This window comes from Mastomys coucha, unplaced genomic scaffold (assembly GCF_008632895.1).
Source record: "Mastomys coucha isolate ucsf_1 unplaced genomic scaffold, UCSF_Mcou_1 pScaffold22, whole genome shotgun sequence".
NCBI classification, from domain to species: Eukaryota; Metazoa; Chordata; class Mammalia; order Rodentia; family Muridae; genus Mastomys; species Mastomys coucha.
Window position 1 is genome coordinate 100,086,784 of NW_022196905.1, and position 22,936 is coordinate 100,109,719.

At 43.9% G+C, this 22,936-nt stretch overlaps 1 protein-coding gene across 14 annotated transcripts in view; it reads left to right on the forward strand.

Annotated features, from left to right (window-relative positions):
- Window positions 1-5,944: 5,944 nt before the first annotated feature.
- The window catches only part of Brdt (bromodomain testis associated), a 67,260-nt gene continuing 50,268 nt past the window's right edge, over window positions 5,945-22,936 (forward strand). For 7 of the 14 annotated variants that reach the window (XM_031337177.1, XM_031337178.1, XM_031337176.1 and 4 more), the window contains exon 1: window positions 5,947-6,186. The gene's annotated coding sequence lies outside the window, so the exon portion shown is untranslated. Of the gene's footprint in view, window positions 6,187-6,227; window positions 6,295-6,358; window positions 6,699-22,936 lie in introns of those variants that run through there. The other 7 variants (XR_004109426.1, XM_031337185.1, XM_031337188.1 and 4 more) reach the window with 5 other exon arrangements.

The following is a 22,936-nucleotide window of genomic DNA, read 5'->3' on the forward strand; positions in this document are numbered from 1 at the left end:
TGGGCTTGGTGATCACTGTGGCTGGAGGCTCAGAGAGGCCTTCTGCAGAAGATAAGGTGGCCTGCTCTTTAGGCAAAGGCCTGCTCTATTGCTCTCCATGGCGGATCCCTATGAAAAGAGACAGTCTATGGTTTTCTTGGGTCTGGTGCAATTAAGAACATGAGGGCCCAGCTGCTAGGGCCACTCATTGGGCTGTAGTTTTGTCCTTCTTTCTGCTGTTAGAAGGCCTCTCACCTTATAAATAGCCCCAGGGACATGAGAGGTAGCAAAGGCGCTCTGGCTATGTGAGTCTCTTGTCTTGTCTTAGCTCTAACACTTTGGTCAGAGCTGCCAGTTCAGCTTTCTGAGCTGACATTTCTGCCAGGAGTGACTCTGCCCACATGATCTCGATGTTTGAGACCACTACTGCTCCAGCATACCTCTGTCCATCCTGAATGAGGCTGTTGTCATTGGAGAACCATGTTATCTCTGCATCTTATCTGAGCAGTCATGCAGAGACCCATCAATTGAGCTCAGGGCTAGGCAGCAGGTCAGCCGAAAAGTTATCCTGGGGGCATTCAAGAAGCCTCTTCTTACCTTTAATGGTGTCAAAATCCCAGTCTGGACGAGTCAGGGGAAAGCAAGCATATGAGGGAGGAGAGCATACCTGTGGGAACGGGAGCAGCTTCCTGGCCTCTGCTGTGGTGAAGGGAACCTGTAGAATGTGGTAGACATAGCCCGTCTCATGTTAATATACCTGTCAAAGTCGAAATCACTTTGTCAAAGTCATCTTGTTAAGAGAAACATGAATACAACACACAAATAAAACCTTCCCTGACTATCACAGAAACAAGAAACAACCAGAAAATGGCACTCATGTAAAAGATCTCTCTATGACACGCAAAACACAAGTCCAACCTTTTCCTTCTATCAGGCCGAAATGAGAAATAACTAGAAAGTGGTGCACACCCACAAAAGGAAGCAGATTAGTGGGCATCTCTTGGCTCCCGCGCCCACCCAGACCAAGACTCAGGACGTCTCCTGGCCCTGCCGTAACCACAGCTCCCAGATACATCTATTCTATCCACAAAGGGCCACAGAAACAAATTCAAGGACTTGTACTCAGAAGGATGTGACACCATTTAGAATCAGTTAACAGATAAAGGCACAAGCAGAAACAAGTCAACCAAAACCAGAAAAAATACAGCCTGTAGTAACAAGAACCAACCAGAAGGTGGCGCCCACAGAAGAAGAATGTGGTGCCACTCAATCTATGAACAGAGACAGCCTTAACAAAAACCAAAACCATTAAAAAAAAAAAAAAAAAATTACAGCTGCCTGTAATAGCAAGATCCAACCAGAAGGTGACGCTCATACACATTACAACCCTCAGTACAACTGTTTACTCAGACCTGGAAAAGTCACCATGGCAATATAAGTCATTTATCTTTACCGAAGTTTTCATTATGCTTTGTAGATCTCACAGAAAGTTTCTAACATCAGACAAACTTAGCCACCACATAAATCACAAGCTTTTGTGCCACTACGCAAGCACTACGGGATCTGACCTCATAGGAGGCTTCTGACACTGACACTCAGATTCCTCAGCAGGGCTCAAACTTAGAAGAGTCACTATGGCAACACAAGCCACCAGGGTCCACACAAACAAATCATCTCAGCACAGCTGGCAGGGCTCCACATTTATCTCTACAGAAGCTTGCTCTGTTCCACTCTGCAGATCTCACACAGAAAGCTCAGACAATTCAGCTCTCAGACAGGGAAAAAGCAGGGAGTTTAACACAGTGTCACAAACATAAAGACACAAACACCTAGCCTAGTTTTCGGGGCTTTAAGACCCTCCAGATGGTAGTCCTGTGTGTCATGGGGAACTTCCCGGCCAACGCACCAAAATGTTGTGCCAAGGAAAGGTTAGTGATCCCCAAAAACACACACAGGAGCTGATCTGATGCGCCTCACAGCAGGGTCTTTATTCTATTTGAGCTAGCTCTGCCCCCCCCCCAATGCACCATGGTCACACAGGACCATTTTGGTGTGTGTGTGGGGAGCCCCAAATGTCTATGGGGCTTTATAGTAAGCAGCAAGCAGGGAATTCGCATGCAAGCATCTAATTGGAAAGATCCTGTAGCCTTTAACATAATTGGCTGGTACTGGGAGTCATATCATAAATTTAACTTCTGCTCCCCTCTGCATTGGTGGTTGTTAGCTAGGAGTGGGTGTATTAGGGTTCTCTAGAGTCATAGAACTTATGGTAGTCTCTATGTAGTAAAGGAATTTATTGATGACTTACAGTCTGTAGTCCAACTCCCAACAATGGACAGCAGCAGCTGTGAATGTGAAAGCAGTTGCTCAGTCCCACAAGGTAAGCAGGCAAAGCCGAGAGCCTTCCTTCTTCCAATGTCCAAGGTCTCCAGCAAAAGGTATGTGCCACCACACCTTTAATCCCAGATGACCTTGAACTTGTAGATCTTCCTATCTTTTTTTTTTTTTGGTGTTTTCGAGACAGGGTTTCTCTGTGTAGTCCTGGCTGTCCTGGAACTCACTCTGTAGACCAGGCTGGCCTCAAACTCAGAAATCCGCCTGCCTCTGCCTCCCAAGTGCTGGGATTAAAGGCATGCGCCACCACCGCCCGGCAGATCTTCCTATCTTCCTATCTTAATCTTTTGGGATTCATAGTCACTATGCCTCAAGATCGCCATGCCAAGATTCAGGTCAGAAACTTGTATCTCTGCACCTCCAGATTAGGGCCACAGGTGAGCCTTCTAATTCTGTAGTTCATTCCAGATAGAGTCAAGTTGACAACCAGGAATAGCCACTACAGTGGGGTTGTAACCTAGGGTGCAGGTTTGTTGGGGGAATAACCTGGAGACACTGGTCTTGTTCAGGGTGTAACCGGGAAACTCTTCTCTTGTTGGAAATTAGCCTAGAGACTAGAGCTAAGCTCAGTTCTGTTGGGGGGGCAACTTCAAAACTAATGGTAGATACCAGCCTGTTAGTCTACCTGAGTTCAAACTTAGGTCAGGTTCTCTAAACTGGAGTCTGGATTTAAAAGCCTTGGCATCTCACTCTCATACTCGCTTAGTATGCAAGGCTCAGAGAGGGTTCACTGGTACTAAGCTAGGACTATACCTAAGATGTCAGGGGTCCAGATAAATTGAGACTGCTGGTCCTCCTACACAATCACCCTTCTCCTCAGCTTCTTTCAGCCTTTCCTAATTCAACAATAGGGGTCAGCTGATCTGCATCTGACTCTTTCAGCTGCTTGTTGGGTTTTTTGGAGGGCAGTCATGCTAGGTCCCTTTTTGTGAGCTTCAGTAATACTGTCAGGCCTTGGGACCTTCCCTTGAGCTGGAGCCCACTTTGGGCCTGTCCCTGGACTTTCTTTTCCTCAGGTTCCTCTCCATTTCTATCCCCGTAATTCTTTCAGACAGGAACAATTATGGGTCAGAGCTGTGACTGTGCGATGGCAACCCCATCCCTCACTTGATGTCCTGTCTTCCTGCTGGAAGTGGGTTCTATAGGTTCCCTCTCCCTACTGTCGGGCATGTCATCTAAAGTCCCTCCCTTTGAGTCCTGAGAGTGTCTTGTTGGGCCCCATTTTGGCCCTGGTTTCATCCTTGAGGACAAACCTGAGACAGGCTTGAGTTTTGAAAACTGTCTCAGTCACTTCTATACTGGAGTGACTCAGCATGATCTGCTTAAGCCTGACTTTTCCTAGCTACTGCTGACAGAGAACAACTTTGTTGGCTCTGTCAGTCACCCCATACCCTTCATCACCCTTCCCCTCTACTTATGTCATCTCACCTCAGCAAAAAACAAAAACAAACAAACAAACAAAAAACCCCACTTCCCCTCTCAGCCCTTTATAAACAAAAAGATTCATACAATTAAACCAGTTCCTGCTTTGACAGACTCTGGGCTAGGGGTGGTTATTCCCCTGAAGCAGGAGATCTGAGCACGGACACACCATCCGGATTCAGCCCTGGAGAGATTCTGGACTGGGTTCTCTCCTCTCATCCTGGACCCGCTGGCAGTCTCTCACCTCCCAGGTCTCTGGTGCATTCTGGAGGGTCCCCCCAACCTATCTCCCCAGGTTGCCTGTTTCCATTCTTTCTGCTGGCCCTCAGGGCTTCAGTTCTTTTCCCTCACCCAATACCAGATCAGGTTACCCCCCCTTCCCTCCCTTTACTTTCCCTCCCAGGTCCCCACTTGGATATATTTTTCTAGCTGGGCTGGCCTCAGGGGGACAGAAAGTCCCTAGCCTCACAGAGACTTGAAGTGCCAAGGTGTATGTGTGGGGTTTACCCAGGAGGGCCCCCACCCACCCAGAGGAGATACGGAAGAAGGGATGGGGGAAGGATGGTGGGAGGGTGGGACCAGGATGGGATGCAAAATGCATAAGTTAAAAAATAAATTAAAAAAAGAAAAGAAAAAGAAAAATGAGTACTTTCTAACTCTATGTCTGAAGCCATTTTTTGTGTTTTGGAGAGAAGCACCTTCCCAGGGGACAGCTACATGCGTGCAGGTCCATGGCTTCTAGGGGACAGCTACATGTGTGCAGGTCCATGACTTCTAGGGGAAGGGCTGCCCTGCTTCCTTTGAGAGCACAGTCTTGACGTGTTTCCTCCACACTAATGAAGACAGTGCCTAGCCATTGATGATGCTCAGATGGGTTTTTTTGGCAAGTTAAGGCAACCCAGCTGTTTTCTCCTTTCTCCTTGGTGCATCTAGGACTATTAACTCAGAGGTAGGCTTGAGGCATACACCTTTAATCCTAGCATTCGGGAAGTAGGCAGGCAGATCTCTGAGTTGACGCCAGCCTGATCTACACAGCCAGTTTATAGTCAGCCAGAGTTTCAGTGAGACCAGGTCTCAAGACAACAAATGGAAACATTGTGATAGGATAAAAACAAACTACCAAAAACCTACTGTGCTAAACATACCTTTAGGGTGGTTACACTTAAACACACCCTTAGGGTGGTTACACTTAAAGTGCCCACAAGCCCCAAGGAGACATCTGGAGGTACTTATTAAAACTTAAAATCCTAAATCACTTTGTGTAGCTGTGATAAGGATTTAAAAAAAAAAAAAAAACAGTGAGTATCCGGGTGTGGTGGTCCATGCCTTTAACCCCAGCACGCAGGAGGCCGAGGCAGGCAGATTTGTGTGAGTTAGCGAGTTAGCATAGCTCTTTAGAACCAGGGCTACAGAGAAACCCTGTCACACACACACACACACACACACACACACACACACACAAAAGAACAAAACAAAACAGTAAGTATCTATTATTGATTTGAGATTAAAGACAGGAGCTGTGAGAATGCTGAAACAAAAGACAAATGTCACCAGATTAAACTCAGGAACACCCAAAGTAACAGTACAGGGCCAGACCATGATGAGAAAGTGGCTTCAAAAGCAAACTTCTTGGTTTAGGGGTTAAAGGCACCGGCCGCACCTACGAACCAGGGTGGCTATCCTTGGGACCCAAACGGTTGGAAAGTGAGAACTGAGAACTGACTCTTGGAGGTTGTTCTCTTCATGGAAAACAAACAATAAAAACTGCAACACCACCCTCCTCGTTTGGAAAACTACACACAGGAAAGTCCTTGGCCTGGAGTTGTAGTACAGGCCCATCTTTTAAGCCCATCCCAGGATTACACTCCAAGGTCATCGCAGGCTAACCGAGACCATCTCCAAATAAAAAACCAAGTAAATAAATAATTGCAAAACCTAAACCAATCAAGCAAGCAAACAGTAAACCTCTCACGGTACCATTGCACTTGCAGGCCCATGGCTTCCTAGGGTGTGTGTGTGGAGGCGGGGGGGGGGGGGGGGGGGGGGGGGGTAGGCAGCGAATACACCCAGCCCTCACAGCCCACCTTCAAAGCCTCAGGGCCACAGGTCTGACTCACACCTCCGCTGGGTTTGAGGCGCAGGCACAGTCACGTGGCAGACTCTGGCCAATCAGCAGGCTGCTCCCGGATCCCATAAAGGCGCCAGTCGCTGGTTGCTGACAGCCGCCATCCGGGTGAGAGCTGGCGGCCAGCGGTGGAGAGCCGGGGAGCGACGGCCCTGCACTGCTTCATCTAGTGCAAACCGAAAGGGTGATTGGATAAGTCCCTTCCTAAGAGGTACTACCATTGCTACAGAGGCTCGGTCCCGTGGCCGCCCCAGACGGCTCTTTGGGTGAGAATAACCGTTTTTTTCCCTCTCCCCTCCCCCATGGGCGCTGGGCCTCAGGGAGGGCAGTTGGGAGGCCATTGCCCAACCGAGTGCGTGCCACCTGAAGCCCTGGTGAGCTGGGAGCCGTCTTCCTTTGTTTTTGACCAGCTGCGAACTTGTGGTCCCACTTTCTCCCCTTTTCTAGTACTTAACCTTTCTACTCAGGGCTTGGAAGGAGGTTGGCGCAAAGTCCAGGGAATAACGGTTTTCTTCGTGGTTGGAGTGTCGGGCCATTTTCTGTACTGTAGTTTTGAGAGGGCGGGAGGATATTTAAAGCGTCTTTGTTGTGTCCGTTCTGTTTGTGGATATTGAGGAGAGGGAAATCCTGGTCCTTGATTCAGTCTCCTACCCTTATGGAGCACCTTGGGATATATACCAAACCTTCTGCTGTATGCTGTGGGTCAGAGTGTCCCCCAACCCCAGGCACCGGCCTTGTGCATGGACAAGAGTGCCTGTGGACCCACGGGAAGGAGCAGGTATGTGGAAAGGAAAGAGGGAAGAGTCCCACAAAAGACAACCCGATCTCCAAGAGCAGATGGAAGCTGGATTTAAGGGTGGTGATGGCAGTTCTAGTGTAGAAGTGATTCAAAGGTCAATACATAGAATGAGGTGGACCGGGGATAATTGTTTGGCTCGGCCTCACCGGTGCGGGGAATTACAGGTGTTTACCACAACACCTTGCAAGATATTTTGAGTTTTAAAAGAAGTTTGTGTGCGTGTGTGTGTGTGTGTGTGTGTGTGTGTGTGTGTGTGTGTGTATGTGTATACACACCCATGTGCCTGTTATATGGGTTCTGGGTCTGCAGGGCTCTCTGGCCTGCTGGTCTTCGGCCATCCCGAAGTGGTACTTAGTGGTACTTCTAACCACTAAGACTATCTCTAACCCAAGAATTGCTCATTTCTGAGTGGCTGGTATAATGTTGGGTTGATGGAGTAGCAAGAGCTAAGTATCACAATGAGTAAGGTGACAGTTTATTACAGGATCTGTGTGTCCTAAAGGTCAGGTTGTTGAAAAGTTTAGTCTTAAGCAAGCTGGAAACATCATTGTTGCATGAGCTCATATGAAAGTGGGGGGGGGGTGACAAGCAGTGAAACAGAACCTAGTGGGGTGTTAGGACAGAGGATAGTAGTCTGTACAAAAAAGCACTTACTATCTTGGGGTGCCTGAGGTTGACATAAAGTGAAGGTGTAGATGGAGTTAAGGGGGCGGGCAGGCATGGTGCCCAACACCTATGATCTCAACACTTGAGAGGTCCAGGTAGAAGGAAGGATCAGGAATCCTAGGTCATCCTTGGCTAGAGTGAGTTTGAGGCCAGCCTGGGTTACACAAGAAAGAGGGTAGAGGAGAAAGTGAGACTGAGAGAGAGACAGGAAGGAAAGAAGGAGGGAAGGAAGGAAGGAAGGAAGGAAGGAGGTTTCGAAAACAGGGAGAGAGTAAAAGAAAAAGAGGGAGGGAGCAGAAAGAAGAGTTGGCACAGTAGGCAGTGTCAGGAGGGAGGTAACTGAGGCCTCTCCAGGCCCCCAGCGGCTCGTTTTTACTGTCAAAGCACTACTTATGTTTATCAAGCGATAATTACCTATTCACAAGGACCTGAAAGAAGTCTCCAAAGTCAGCTTAACATTGGGCTTGACATCCTTCTAAGGGCTTTACAAATATTTAATTGATGAACAAATAGAATTTGGAAGATGGTGTCCTGGGAAACAGAGAAGAGTTTTAGTAGTGTCACAGTAATAGTCTAGTGACAGACTGCCAAGCAGTCTGGTCAGGTAAAGTAAAATACAGTCCCCTGGACTTAAGAACTGAACGTGTTGACTGTTAGTGTAGGGAGTGAGGAGGCCAGTGTACAGCAGGTAATGCACACCGTGCAGATTTTGGGGGACTCTGTATGAGGTCCACAAAGAATGTTTAGGCTCTGAGGAGGTAATAGGATTATGAGAAGACATTGTTTTGTTTTTAATTAATTTTATTTATTATATGTAAGTACACTGTAACTGTCTTCAGGCACTCCAGAAGAGGGCATCAGATCTCGTTACTGACCAGTTGTGAGCCACTATGTGGTTGCTGGGATTTGAACTGAGGACCTTCAGAAGAGCAGTCAGTGCTCTTTACCTCTGAACCATCTCTCCAGCCCAAGAAGACATTGTTTTAAGGGGGAGTCAGAATAATTCATGGTGTTTCAAGTCCTGGGTATGAAGAGATATTAATGATATCATAACTTCTAATCATTGTGTCGTGAAAAGGAAAGAAGTTCGCTTTGTTTTGAAACAGGTCTGCTATGTAGTTCAGACTGGCCTCAAACCTGTGGGCTTCCTGCTTCAGTCTCCCGGTGCTGGGATCACTGGTCTATGCCAGACTTCACAAAGTTTATGTGAGGAGAAACTGGTATAGATGAATTGAAGATACAAAAAAGACGGAGCAAGGATCACTGTGGGATGGGGGGGGGGTGTATCTTAGCATCTCACAGGCATGGGGTGAGGGGCCATATCCCAGCATCTCACAGGCATGGGGTCTAGGGGTGTATCCCAGCATCTCACAGGCATGGGGTGGGGAGTGGTCCCAGCATCTCACAGTTATGGGGTAGGGAGTGGTCCCAGCATCTCACAGGCATGGGGTGAGGGGCCATATCCCAGCATCTCACAAATATGTGCAACTTTTGACATTATCTTGTCACCTACATAGTCCAAGTGTAATTGAGTCACAAAAAATTGAGAAGAAAATGTCAATGTTTTAACTGTGATAGCTACCCTTGGCCACACTCCAGGTGGAAACTAAGTTATTGACAGGCTGTTTCCTCACATAGGGGAAGAAATGAGGGAGCATTGCCTGCTTGTCCTAATTGAAGTCTGATGTAATTCTTGAGAAACCCTTTCTCTAGACTGTGCTTGTTGTACACCTCCAGTGTGGCCTTAGGAGCAAACCCAGAGCCTTATATTGCTAGGCTAGTGTTTTACCTCTGCACTATAACCTTCATGCCCAGCCACCTACTCTCAAAGAAGACAGGCCCTGCCAGTCCCTGACCTGCAGAGGTATCCCTACCCTGGCTTCTGGATGAGCTGGGTCTGGATGATCTGGTTTGAAATGGGAAAATCCTTGTCTCTTGTCCCTCTAAACAGTGCTGGGCTTTTCCTTGCTGGTTACATCTGAAACTCCTTTCAGCTGTATGTGCATTTTAAAATAGAGTGTGCAATACATTCAGGGATGATGCCTTTGGAATAGCCAAGGGCTCTCTTCCATGAAAATATAAATGTTTAGGCTTGTTTGTGGTTTTAAAAATGTCATAACGACCAGTACAAAGCAAACACCTATAAAACTTAAAACCATCAACCCAGAAATTTTATTTGTTTGAAACAGGCTCTGTCTGTCCTTAAACATGCCTATGCTGAGAGTGTCCTTGAAATAACCCTGCCTGTACCTCCCCAGTGCTGGAGTACAGGTGCAGCACAGGGTAAACCAATGGGATTGATTTCTTTCACATGTGCATTAAATTTTCTCCATATGTTTTTGTAAAGATTTATGTTTTTCTTAAATTATGTATCTGTCTGTCTGTGTGTGGATGTGTGTACATAAGGGCAGATACCCATGGAATGTCAGATATTCCAGAACTAGAGTTCCAGGAGGTTGTGAGTTGCCCTATAGAAGTACTGGGAATCAAACATGGGTTCTGTACTGGATCGGTAAATACTCTGAATGATAAGCTCTCTCTCCAGCTCTTGTTTTTGTTTTTGTTTTGTTTTCAGTCCTGTGGAGTCAACCCACACTATCCTGTTTACCAGGCAAGGCTCTACCACTGTGCTGTAGCCCCAGCCTTCTATCTTTCCATGACTTGATAGCTTATTTGTTGTGAGCACTATATAACAGTCTCATATATGGACATACAACCGTTTACCATTCATGTCAGCACTGTATAACAGTCCTACGTATGGGCACAGTACATTCATCATTCATGCACTATAGGTGTTCTTGATTGCATCCAACATTTGAGAGTTGTGAGTAGGGCTGGAGAGATGGCTCAGCCGTTAAAGATAAGTTACAACCAAAATGGTTGTAAGCCGTTAAAGATGGCTCACAACCAAAAATATAAGAGAGTTGTGAGTAAAACTGCTATGAATATCTATGTGTGGTTTTGTGGCTGGCCTTGAACTTGCTCTGGGGATGACCTTGAACCCCTGACCCTTCTGCCTGTAGGTCTGTGCTACCAAGACTTGACCCAGTGTCTTGTATGTGACAGGCAAACACTCTACCATTGAGCTACACTCACAGGCTATGGAAAGATATTTTTAATTTTTTTTGTAATAAAACAACCTTTATTATAAAAACATCACCCAGAGAAGCTAACCGGACCCAAAATTTATACATGTTAATAAACTTCTGTACAGTTTTGAGAACCATTCTGAAGCCATGGAGATCATGTTGGATTTTACACTTTCATTGTTGAACATATTTTATGCACTTATCCCCCACCAAAATTAACAACAACAGAATAATTGTGTCAGAGAAGTATAAAAGCAATTACTTTGTATCTTCCTTTATAACTGTATTCCTCATTCCTGTATTCCTTCCTTGACCTCTGATGTTTTAGCTTTGCTTTTCTTTCCATGTGTCATACTGCACCCACATGGACATTTATTTGCATTATTGGCTAGGTTCTACATATGAAGGTTAATATGAGAGTTTTTTCTTTCTGAGATTATGTTTTGTGATTACATTTTTTCTTTTTAGAGCTAAGTAGTATTCCTTTTTAATATACATACCAAATTTCCATCATCCATCCATCTATCTATCTATCTATCTATCTATCTATCTATCTATCTATCTAATTTACTTATCTGCTCAGTTGTTAATAACTAGGTTGGTTCTGTTTTCTTGCTACAGTGAATAATGCAGCAGTAAACATGGAGGTTCAAGCATCTTTGGGGTAAAGTGTGGGGAATGATATTATTTCGTAGGTTCAGCTCTTGCTGAGCTTGTTTAGATTTCACACTTGAGAGAGACCATGGAGTACTTGTCTCCCCATGTACTTAGTACCACATCTTCCAGGCTCATCCATGTTGTTGAAATGGCAAAATTCCTCTGTGTAGCTAAGTGTTTCTGGTACGTGTGTGTGTGTGTGTGTGTGTGTGTGTGTGTGTGTGTGTGTGTGTGTTACCATTTACATTTTCACCAAAAGTGTGCAACCCTTTTCTTCAGATTCTTGTAACATGTTATTGCTTGTCTTTTTATAACAGCCATCCTAACAGGTGTGAGGTAATATTTCCTTGCTGTTTATATCTCTAAGGTATGAAGGTACTCACAACATCTTACATCCATCCATCCATCCATCCATCCATCCATCTATCCATCTATCTATCCATCTATTTATCTAATTTACTCATTTACTACCATTTCTGGATTTTTAACCTACTCTTTTACATGCCATGTCTTTTAAAATACTTATACTTATTTATGTATAGGTATGTGCATCTATATGTGCATGCATGCAAATGCTCTCTGAGGCCAGAGGGATGCCAGATCCTTTGAAGCTGGAGTTATAGGTAATTGTGAGCCAGCTGTTGCTGGGAACCAAACTCTGGACCTCTGGAAGAGCAGCCACAGTTCTTAATTCCTGAGCTATCTCTCTAGCCCCTTGTGTATCTTTTTTTGGAGCAAGACCTCTCCAAAGAAGTTCTTTCCCCATGTTTGAATCAAGTTTCTTTTGTTGTATAAGATCCTTCTGTGGTTTGGACACTGGCCCCTCAGCAGGTATGTGAGGACGCATAGATACCTTCTCCCATTTGGTAGGCTGCCTTTTCATCTCAATAATTCTTTATTCCATGACTGTACAGAATCTTTTTAGTTCTCTTCACTGATTTATCTTTGCTTTTGGTGTCTGTGCTCTTGATGTCTTCAAAATTCCAAAGACCACAGCCTAGGGGTCCACCAACCTCATGAGTGTTGCTGTCTGTTTTTACAGCTTAGTCACTAGGCTGTTTTCTGTTAATTTTCATGTGTGGCATGAAACAGATCCACTTCACTCTTTCGTGTGGACTCACAGTTTTCTAACAGGTTTATGCATGGATTAGTTCTAGGATTCTATTCTGATGCAGTGCCAGTGTGTCTGTTTTGAGACAGGTTCTCTCTGTAGTTCTGGCTGGCCTGGAGCTCACAGAGATCCTCCTGCCACTGCCTCTCTAGTGCTGGGATTAAAGTTTGGTACCACTACACCTAACTCAGGGAGTTTGACTTTTACTTTTTATTTTCCTTTTCTCATGTATTTGTTTTTATTTTATATGAGACAGGATCTCATGTTTGGCCTTGAGCCCAGTGAGTAGCAAAGGATGACCTCCTGACCTCCTGACCTCCTGACCTCCTGACCTCTTGCCTGTGCTGGAGTGTTGGGATCAGAGGCAACCCATCCAGATCAGGCTCATGCTCTGTTTATGACAGTATCAAACTATTTTGTTTCCTATGGCTTTTGGCATAGTTTGAAGTTAGCTTTATGCTTTTGTTCTTTACATTGTCTTGGCCATTTGCCATCTTTTGTAGTTTATATTGATTTTAGAAATTTTTTCCTATGTCTATGAAGTGTCACTGGAATTTTCATAGAGATCGCATTGAATCTGTATTCCATTTGTTGATAACATTTTTTTTTTCAGCCAGTTTTGTGTTTTCTCACCACAGTGCTGCTTCCATCACGACTTCTTGGTCTGCTAGTGTTTGGGGACTTTGTGGCACGTGGCTCTCCAGGAGCTTGCACTACTTGTCCTTAGAACTTTTTGAAATTGGTTTTGGGGTTTTATTTTTATTTATTTTTCCTGAGTCTGATTAATGATAAGTGAAGACATGGGCAAATATATTTAAAGACAGCTCTGATCTTGGAAAGTGTAGACATTGAGTCCAGTCACTCAGCAGCGTGGGCCGCTGTTTCAAGTGTTCCCCGTCTCAACTTACTTTATTTATGCGTCTAGCATTTTGTATGGATATGTGTCTGTGCCCCACATGTATGCAGTGCCCTCAGGGGCTAGAAGAAGCTATGGATCTCCTGGAGCTGAAGTTGTGAGCTACCAAGTGTGTCCTAAGAATCAATCTGCAAAAACAGCCAGTGCTCTTAAGTGCTAGCCATCTCTCCAACTCCTAGCTGCTCCTTCTTGCCAGAAAATCCCTCAGTCTCAGACAAGGCTGTGCTGTTCCTCATTGCTGAGTCCTAGGGAAAAAGGAAGAAACTCCAGGGACATTCTAACAACACACTCGGCCCATTCCATACACGTGGGATGGGGCATCTTTCCATTTGATTGTCTCTTCAGTGTTTTAAAGTTTTTATTTTATGTGTATGAATGTTTTGGCTATATGTATATCTGTGTATTATATGCATCCAGTGTTCTCATAGGTCGGAAGAGGGTGTAGGAGTCCCTGGAACTGGAGTTGCAGATGGTTGTGAGCTTCCATATGGGTGCCAGGAGCTAACCCTCTGTCCTCTGGAAGAATAGCAACTTTTCTTAGCCACTGAGCCACCTCTGTAGACTCTCTTCATTTTTTTTTCTAAGATTCTCTTTAGGTTGTTTTATAACTTACTCAATTTATTTAATTAGATGTTTATTTCTTTATTGAGTGTGGCCCACATGCCCTCAACCCACTGATGTGGAGGTTGGAACAGGATTTGCAACAGTCAGTTCTCTGCTTCCACCACTTGGGTTCCAAGGAAAACTCAGGTGGTCAATTTTGGCACAAGTGCCTTTACTTACTTGAGTCATTGCACAAGCTTTGTCTCCCATCTGTATTTCCTTTAAATTCCAGTAAGCAGGTATTTTACTTCCTTTAGTTTGTTCTGAAGAACTTTATTATTTTTGCACAACTATACACACATTCTGCCACTAAGCCATACTTTCAGCCTTTAAAAATGCTATTGTGGATAGAGAGATGGCTCAGTGGTTAAGACTGTGTCCTGCTCTTCCTGGGATTATAACCCCAGCGCCAGGAGCATCTGATACCTCTGACCTCTGTGGCCGTACTTGCATTCATGTGACATACCCACACACACGTGCACCCCCACAACCCCCCACACACACTTAAAATAATAAAAATAAATCTTCTAAATTCTATTGTAAATGGCATCAGTCTCTTAGTTTCTTTGTGGTGGTGATTGGTGTGCCCAGCAAGCTGCAGCCCAGTGCTACTTACTGCCCTCCTCCCCCCTTCTTCCTTTACCCCTTACTTTCTGGTATAATTTCTTAGGTTAGGATTCCTGAGTGGGTTATTTTAAATTTCCTTGATTTATTATTGAAAATAGATTTTCTCATACAATATATTCTGGTTATAGTTTTTTGTTCTCCAATTCCTCTCAGATCCTCCCCACATCCCCACCCACCAAGTCCACACTCTTTCTTTCTCACTTTCATTCAAAAACAGAAAAATATATAATAATTATAATAATAATGTTAATAGAACAACCCAGAATAGGACAAAACAAAGAGGCAGGGGGCAAGAGAGGCAAAGAAGCAGCCCATAAAACACAGGTGCTGAGACACAAGTATTTATACACACAGACAACCCATAAAAATAAAATAGAAGCAAAAGATCAATAAAGTTAAAAAAAATTGCCCAGGCAGAGATATGAGTCAAAACAAACAAACAAACAAACAAACAAACAAACAAAAAACTCCAAAGTACTGTCGAATTCATTCATTCCACGTTGGCCATTACTACTGGGTATCGATCGGGCCTACCATTAAGAATGGTTTGAATTTTACTCCCTTGGAGAAACCTGAATTTTTCTTTGCAGGTGGTTATAAGTTGGATATAGCCTCTGGCTTAGGGACAGGGGCTTGTGTCTGCTTCCTCTCAGTACAGGGACCCCATCTGGCTAAGACCTGTGCAGGCCCTGTTAGTGATTGCCAGAGTCTCTAGGAATCCCTATTTGTGTCAGTCCTATTGGGTTTGGAAGGCCTTGTTCCCTTGGTGTCTTCCATTCCCGCTGGTTCCCACTGGCTCCAAAGAGTTTCCTGAACCTAGATATGAGACATTTGATGAGACATCCCATTTAAGACTGAGTTCCAAGATATCTCACTCTCTGCACATTGTGTCCTATGGGTCTCTGCTTAGCCCATCTACTGCAGGAAGGAGATTCTCTGATGATGGCCGAGTGAGGCCCTGACCTGTGGCTGCAGCAGAGCGTCCTTAGGAGTCATTATATTGCTGTGCTCCTATAGTGGGACAGTGGTGTTTGGTTTTACCCTAGGTCCATGGCCTGTCTAGTGTCAGGTTCTTGGTCATCCAGGTAATGTCAGGCATGGGTTCCGTCTCCTGCAGTGCGTGGGCCTTAGTTCCAAGCAGGCAATGGTTTGTTATGTCCACAAGCTTGGTGGCAGCAGTGCATGCATCTTACAGCTGTGGACCTGGGGTTGGTGGCTGCTGGCTGTTTAGCTGTCTCCACTGGTAGCAGTCTTCCAGTGCCGTGAGCGTGAGTGAACGGGATGAAGGCAGTGGCTAGGCCGCAGCTTGACCTTTGCCCATATACAGTGAGTTCTATAAGTGTTGACATCAGCAACAGGGCTTTGCCATCCTTAAGAAACTTCTGCTGTCTTGCGTCTCCATACAGCTCCCCACACGGCCCCTACTAGCTTTAGCTGTTCACATCCTATTTGATCCTCCTGTCCCTGCTCTCCCCTCCCACTGTCCACCCATAACTGTCTATTCTATCTCCCCTTCCTACAGAGATTCTCCTCTCCTCTCAGTCCTTTACTCTGTAGCTCACCTCTATGGTTATATAGATTGTGCCCTGTTTACTGAAGGTATAACAGCTAAGATTTACATATAAGTGAATATATACATACCACATGTACCTCATGTTTCTTTGAATCTTGGTTACCTCACTTGGAATGATTTTTTTTAAATCTTTATCCATTTTCCTGTTATTTTCATGATTTCATTTTTAATATCTGAGTAATATTCCATTGTGTACATGTACTGCATTTTTAATCCATTCATCCATTGACAGATGTCTATTTCTATTTCTAATTCTTGGCTATTATAAATACAATATCTATGAGCATTGTTTATAGTAAGGGTCTCTGCAGTAGGATGTAAAGTCCTTTGATATATGTCAAAAGTGTTCGAGCTGGATCTTGAGGTAGATGCATTGCTTATTCCCTGAGGAGTCACCACACTGATTTCCACAGTGGCTGCACAAGTCTGCACCCCAGCCATGAATGAGTATTCCAATGCCCTTGCTCCACCACAAGTCTGCACCCCAGCCATGAATGAGTATTCCAATGCCCTTGTTCCACATGCTTGCCAGCATGAGCTGGCAGTTGTTTTTTTTTGTTTTGGTTTGGTTTTTTTGATGTTGGTTATTCTGATGGGTATAAAATGAAATCTCAAAGGAATTTTGATTTCATTTCCCTGATGACTAAAAATGTTGGTCATTTGTATTTCATCTTTTGAGAATTCCCTTTTTAGATCTGTATTCCATTTTTTAAATTGGACGGTTTCTGATGTCTAGTTGTTTCAGTTCTTTATATATTTTAGATATGAGCCCTTTACTGAATGAATAGTAGTTAATAAAAATCTTTCCTATTCTGTGGGCTGCACTTTTGTCCCAATGATGGTGTCTTTTACCATACAGAAGCATCTCAGTTTCATGAGGTCCATGTATTAATTGCTGTTCGTTCAGGAAGTCTTTTCCTGCGCTAATGAGTTCAAGCCTATTCCCCACTTTCTTTAATCAGGTTCAGTGTATCTGGCCTTATGTTGAGGCCCTTGATCTGTCTGGAGTGAGTTTTGTGCAGAATGTTAAGCATGGATCTATTTGGATTCACATGTAGCCATACAGTTTGATGAACACCATTTTTTTTTTTTTTTTTTTGAAGATACAGCCCTTTTTATCCAGTATGTATTTTCGGATTCTTTGACAAAAAATCAGGTGTCCATACTGTGTGGACTTTTATCAAAATCTTCAACTTAACTCCACTGATTTTATGCCTATACTGTCCTGTTTTTATTACTCTTGTACAACTTGAAATCTGGAATGGTGATAGATAACCTCTAGTAGTTTTTTTACTCTTCAGGATTCTTTTTTAGCTTGTGTGTGTGTGTGTGTGTGTGTGTGTGTGTGTGTGTGTGTGTGTGTGTAGCATAAAACTGTCCTTTCAACTTCTGTGAAATATTGATGGGAGTTGCATCAAATCTGTAGATTGCTTTTGGTAAGATGGCCATTTCACTGTATTAACTCTACCAATCCATGAGCATAGGAGATCTTTCCATCTTCAAATGCGTTCTTTAATGTCTTTCTTCAATGTCTTAAGGTTGGTATTAAAGTGTTAAATTTGGTTGCCCCAAGATAATTTTTGTGGCTATTGTGAAAGGTTTTGTTTCTCTGATTTCTGTCTCAGGCCATTTGTCATTTGTGTATAGGAGGGCTACTTATTATTGTGTGGTAAGTTTGTATCTGGCTACTTTGCTAAAAGTGTTAATAGGCTGTTCTGGTGGAGTTTTTTATTATTATTATTGGATATTTTCTTTATTTACATTTCAAATATTATCCCTTTTCTCAGTCCCTCTCCCCCCCCGAAACCCCCTATCCCATCCTCCCTCCCCCTGCTTCTATGGAAGTATTCCTCCCACTCACTCCCACTCCCTGCCCTCAGTTCTCCTACACTGGGGCATCTATCAAGCCCTTCATAGGACCAAGGACCTCTCCTCTCATTGATGCCTGACATCCTCTGCAAGGCATGCAGCTGGAGCCATGTGTACTCCTTTGTTGATAGCTTAGTCCATGGGAGCTCCTGGGGGACTCGTTGGTTGATATTGTTTTTCCCGTGGGACTGCAATCCCCTTAAACTCCTTCGTTCCTTTTCCAAACTCCTCTGTTGGGGACCCCGTGCTCAGTCCAATGGTTGGCCGCGAGCATCCACCTCTATATTTGTATAGCTCTGGCAGGGTCTCTCAGGAGACAGCCATATCAGGCTGCATGCACCTGGTGGAGTTTTTAGGGTCATTTTATGTATAAAATTATATTATTCACAAGTAAGCATACTTTGGTTGCTTCTCTCCCTTTTTGTCTTCCCTTGACCTCCTTCAGTTGTCTAATTGCTGCTCTAGCTAAGAATTCAAGTTGTATACTGAAGGTATGGAGGGAGTAGACAACCTTGTCTTGTTCCTGATTTTAGTAGAACTGCTTGAGTCTAAGTCCCTTTGGGTTGATGTTGGCTGTACACTGCTGTAAATCTCCTCTATTACATTGAGGTATGTCCCTTGTATTCCCAGTCTCTCCTTCCCTTTTTCAAAACTCTTGGAACTGAAGTGTTTTGAAGTTCACATTTGGAAATATTTGCATATAATATAATGAAATATCTTCAGCTAGCAACTTTAAGTTCATTTATGTTCCATATCTGAGCAATGTATATACACATACACAAATATAGTTTTAAACAGTATTTTTAGTGTGTTTGTATTTTTTACCACATTCTGTTCCATGAAGTCAGACATAGAATTTTCCAAGCATAGTGTCATGTTGGGGCTCAAACTGTCCTGATTCTGGAGCATTGCAGATGTCAGGTTTCTCCATTGATGCCCAACCCAAGGTGGTGAGTACAGAGCAGAGCAGGGAATAATGTGTGGGCTGGACCTAGGGAGGATGGGGTGTGGTGCCTGTTTGCAATGTGACTGTGAATCTAGGTGGGAAGAGCATCTCAGGCCTAACTGTGTTGGCTCAGAGGCTGGACAGTCAAGAAATTAATGAAGGATATGGCTAGTCCAAAAAGACAAAGTGGGGATGTTGAGGGATCAATAATCCTGGCCCTGGAAGTCTTGGGAACAGTTTAAAAACTGTGACGTGTGTGTGTGTGTGTGTGTGTGTGTGTGTGTGTGTGTGTGTGTACACCTATGCATGTGGAGACCAGAAGAAAACCTTAGATGCAATCAATCCTTAAATACGTATGAATGCTATCCACCTTGAGATAGAATCTCTCATCAGCCTGGAGATCACCAATTAGGCTAGAGCAGGTATGCAGAGAGCCCCAGGAATCTTGCTTTGTTCATTTCCCCAGCACTAAGATTACAAGCAGGCTTCTACCTCTCTCTGCTTTAATAGGGGTATTTGTGTGGCAAAGCATTTTACTGACTGAGCTGTCTCCCCAGTCCCTGCAATTTAATTTCATCCTTTTAAATGATGCTTTAAATTTCACTTTATTTTATTTTCATTTATGTATGTGTGTATATAACCTAGGTGCGGGGCCCACACAGTCCAGAAAAGGATGTTGGATGCCATGGAGCCGGAGCTGGGTGTTGTGAGCCACCCAATGCCAGTGGGAGGAACTGAACTCAGGTTCTCTGGAAAAGCAGTACATACTCTTAATGACTGGGCCATTTCTCCAGCTCCTATAATTTCTTATAATAAATGTTCTGTGTCTCTATTGTCCAGTGGATAGCCACTAGCCCTATGTAGCTAGATGTTAGGCAGTTCGAGGTGGCTAATAATATATATGACCATTTATAGTTCCCTATCAGTCATCAACCAATTTAGGATCGTGTGTCTCTCTGTATTAATGGGGATCAAACTCAGGACCTCACATGCAAGGTCTCTACCACTAAACTCACTTCAGCTCCTGATACAGCTTTAAATGGCCAGATAGAAATAGAAGAGATAGCCGGGCAGTGGTGGCGCACGCCTTTAATCCCAGCACTTGGGAGGCAGAGGCAGGTGGATTTCTGAGTTCGAGGCCAGCCTGGTCTACAGAGTGAGTTCCAGGACAGCCAGGGCTATGCAGAGAAACCCTGTCTCAAAAAAGAAAGAAAGAAAAGAAAAAAGAAAAGAAATAGAAGAGATAGAAATAGAAGATTTTAATTTCAAGAGAAGGTAATACAAGGACTTTGAAAGGAAATTTATGAATATAAGAACTTGGGGCTGGCAAGATTGCTCAGAAGGTAAAGACACTTGCTGTTGAACCTGCCCATCAGGATTAAGTTTCCAGAGACCCTGTGATGGGAAGAAAGGACTGGCTAGAGGTCTTCCTCTGACCTGCACAAGCATGTGTATGTACATGTACACATGTACAACCATGCATATGCTCATACAATAATAAATAACTTTTAAAGCTGGTTGTGTAGGCTTTCTTCTCATTGATACTTTAAAGAGTAAACTTTGCATTTAACACTTTGAAAGGGGTTATATCTCCCCAGAGACTGCTTCTGCTCACCTTGTAAGTAGATAAGTGCACGGCACACACAGCAGCTTCCATCCCTCTAAGACATCATTAAGAGTACCGGGAGGCCCATGCTTGTCATCCCAGTGCTCAGGAGGCCGAGTAGAGGATTGCCTTGACTTTGAGGCTCATTCAGGCTTCAATATGACCCTGTCTAAAGGAAAAAGAAAAGAAAAGAAAGAAAGAAAGGAAGAAAGAAAGAGTGAGGGAAGTAGGAGGGAGGAAGAAGAACTAAATATCTGGCAATCGGAAGGTAGAAGCAGAAAAATTAGGAATTCAAAACCATCCTAGACTATATACCAAGCTTGAGGTAAGCTGGGATACATAAGTCACTGCCCCCTCCAGTCTCCCCCAAACCACAAAGCCAAGTATGGTAGGATGTACCCATGGTCCAAACTCTTGAGAGGTAGAAGTCTTGAGACTGTGTAGGATCAGGAGTTCTGGGTTATCCTCAGCTTTATGAGGTAGGTTGAGCTACATAAAGCCTTGTCTCAAAAAATAAATAAATAAAAAAGAAGAAACAAAACAAAAAAACCCAAGAGAGACTGTGATATTTGCACACTGGTAAAAGATATTTGCAATACATAACAAAGGTTTTGTGTTCAAAATATGTGACAATAGTGACAGACAGCACGGTAGAAATGTGGTTATAGCACCTCAGATGTGCTTGGTGGACAATGCTCATGTGGCCAGTAAAGACAAAGGAGCTTCACATGGCTCATCAGAGAAACACAGTTAACATCACACGCTAGCCTCTTGTGCACATATTGAGGGCTAATGTGGAAGTAGGAGCAGACACCAACACAGGAAGCGGCTAGAGAGTGGCTTGCACATGTTGGAAACAAGTGGTATCTTTTAGGTTGAATTCCTGCATATGGTTTAGTAGCTTCACTTTTGGACTTACACATGGCATGCACATACGACTTGGTGATGTCACTTCTGGGTTTATACGTGGCATAAACATTCATATATTAAATGTTTTTGACAACAGTGTCAAACGACCCTAAAGTTTCACATAAAATGAATGAGGTGGATGTGAATGGTACATGCTATAATCTAAACTTGGCATGCTGAGGTAGGGAGCTTCCTGCAAGTTTGAGGACGGTCCTGGTCTACACAGTAAGATCTTGCTCAAGGAAAACTAAAACAGAAAAGAAACTTTTCCTGCAGTGAATTAATTTAAGTGAGCAAAGCAATTTCTGAGTAAGCCTTATAAACATAATGAGAGAAAAGCCAAGTGAACTATAGTACATAGTAAGTAATGCTGTGTCTGTGCCAGGCTTGAAGTGTTTCAGATAACACAAGAGAGGTAAGAGTAGACTGGAAGACTGGTGACAACCTAAAATTAACTCATTTCAGCAGAGTGGTATTCCATCTTGGCTGTGCTTCAGAAATACAAGGAACTTTCAAAAACTAAAACTGATTCTCATACACTAGAAAGAAAGAAGATACACAGTCACCATGCAATGACACCATCCTTCTGTGGCACTCCACTTATGTGTCTCTGTTCATAGCATAAAATATCTGTGTTTTCACTGAGCACTGTGTACAGTCCCCAAAAGGCAGAAGCAGCTTGCATGATGCTGAAGGTGAAGGTAAGATGCAGTGCCACAATGGAATGTCACACAGCTTTAAAAAGGAAGAAGGGGCGAGAGAGGTGGCATGGTGCTTAGGACTTCTTGGTGCTCTAAGTTGAATTCCAAGCACCTATTTTGAATGGCTCATCATCTGCCTCATCCTGGTATTGTCCAGTGCCTTCTTGCCTTTGTCTAGCCACTGAGGACACCTGTACATATAGCTATATACTCAAATACACACATACATGATAAATGATTTAAAAGAGATGGTCAGTGGTGGCCCACGCCTTTAATCCTAGCACTTGGGAGGCAGAGGCAGGAGGATTTCTGAGTTAGAGGCCAGCCTGGTCTACAGAGTGAGTTCCAGGACAGCCAAGGCTACACAGAGAAACCCTGTCTCAAAAAACCAAAACAAAAAACAAAAAAACAAAACAAAAAAAAAAAACAAAAAAAAAGAAGAAGATTTTAAAAATACAAACCTTTAAAGGAAGGAATGGAGACTGAGGTCATATGTAGGTCAGGGTAGTTTCTCCCTTAGTTCAGTCTACAGCACCACAGAAGGATGCGGGGTGGTGGTGGTGGCTGTCACACACCTGTGATCCCAGCTTTGAGGAATCAAACAGGAAGTGTGCAAATTCCAGGCTAACCCTGCCTACATGGCAAAGGAGAGAGGAGGAAAGAAAATCTGACACATTCTGTAAACCTGGATGAACCTTGAGGATTTTGAACTAAGTAAAATAAGCCATTTATTTAAAAAATAATGTGCTCACAAGATGGCTGAGCATGTAACCGTGCTTGCTGCCAAGCCTAACCGCCTGAATTTGATCCCTTCATCCCTGGGACCTACGTGATGAAGAAGAATGGTTCCTACAAGTTGTCCTCTGACCTCCACAGCTCACCCTGTCTCTGTCTCTCTCTCGAGTGTGCATGTGTATACACACACATACACAAATAAATGTAAT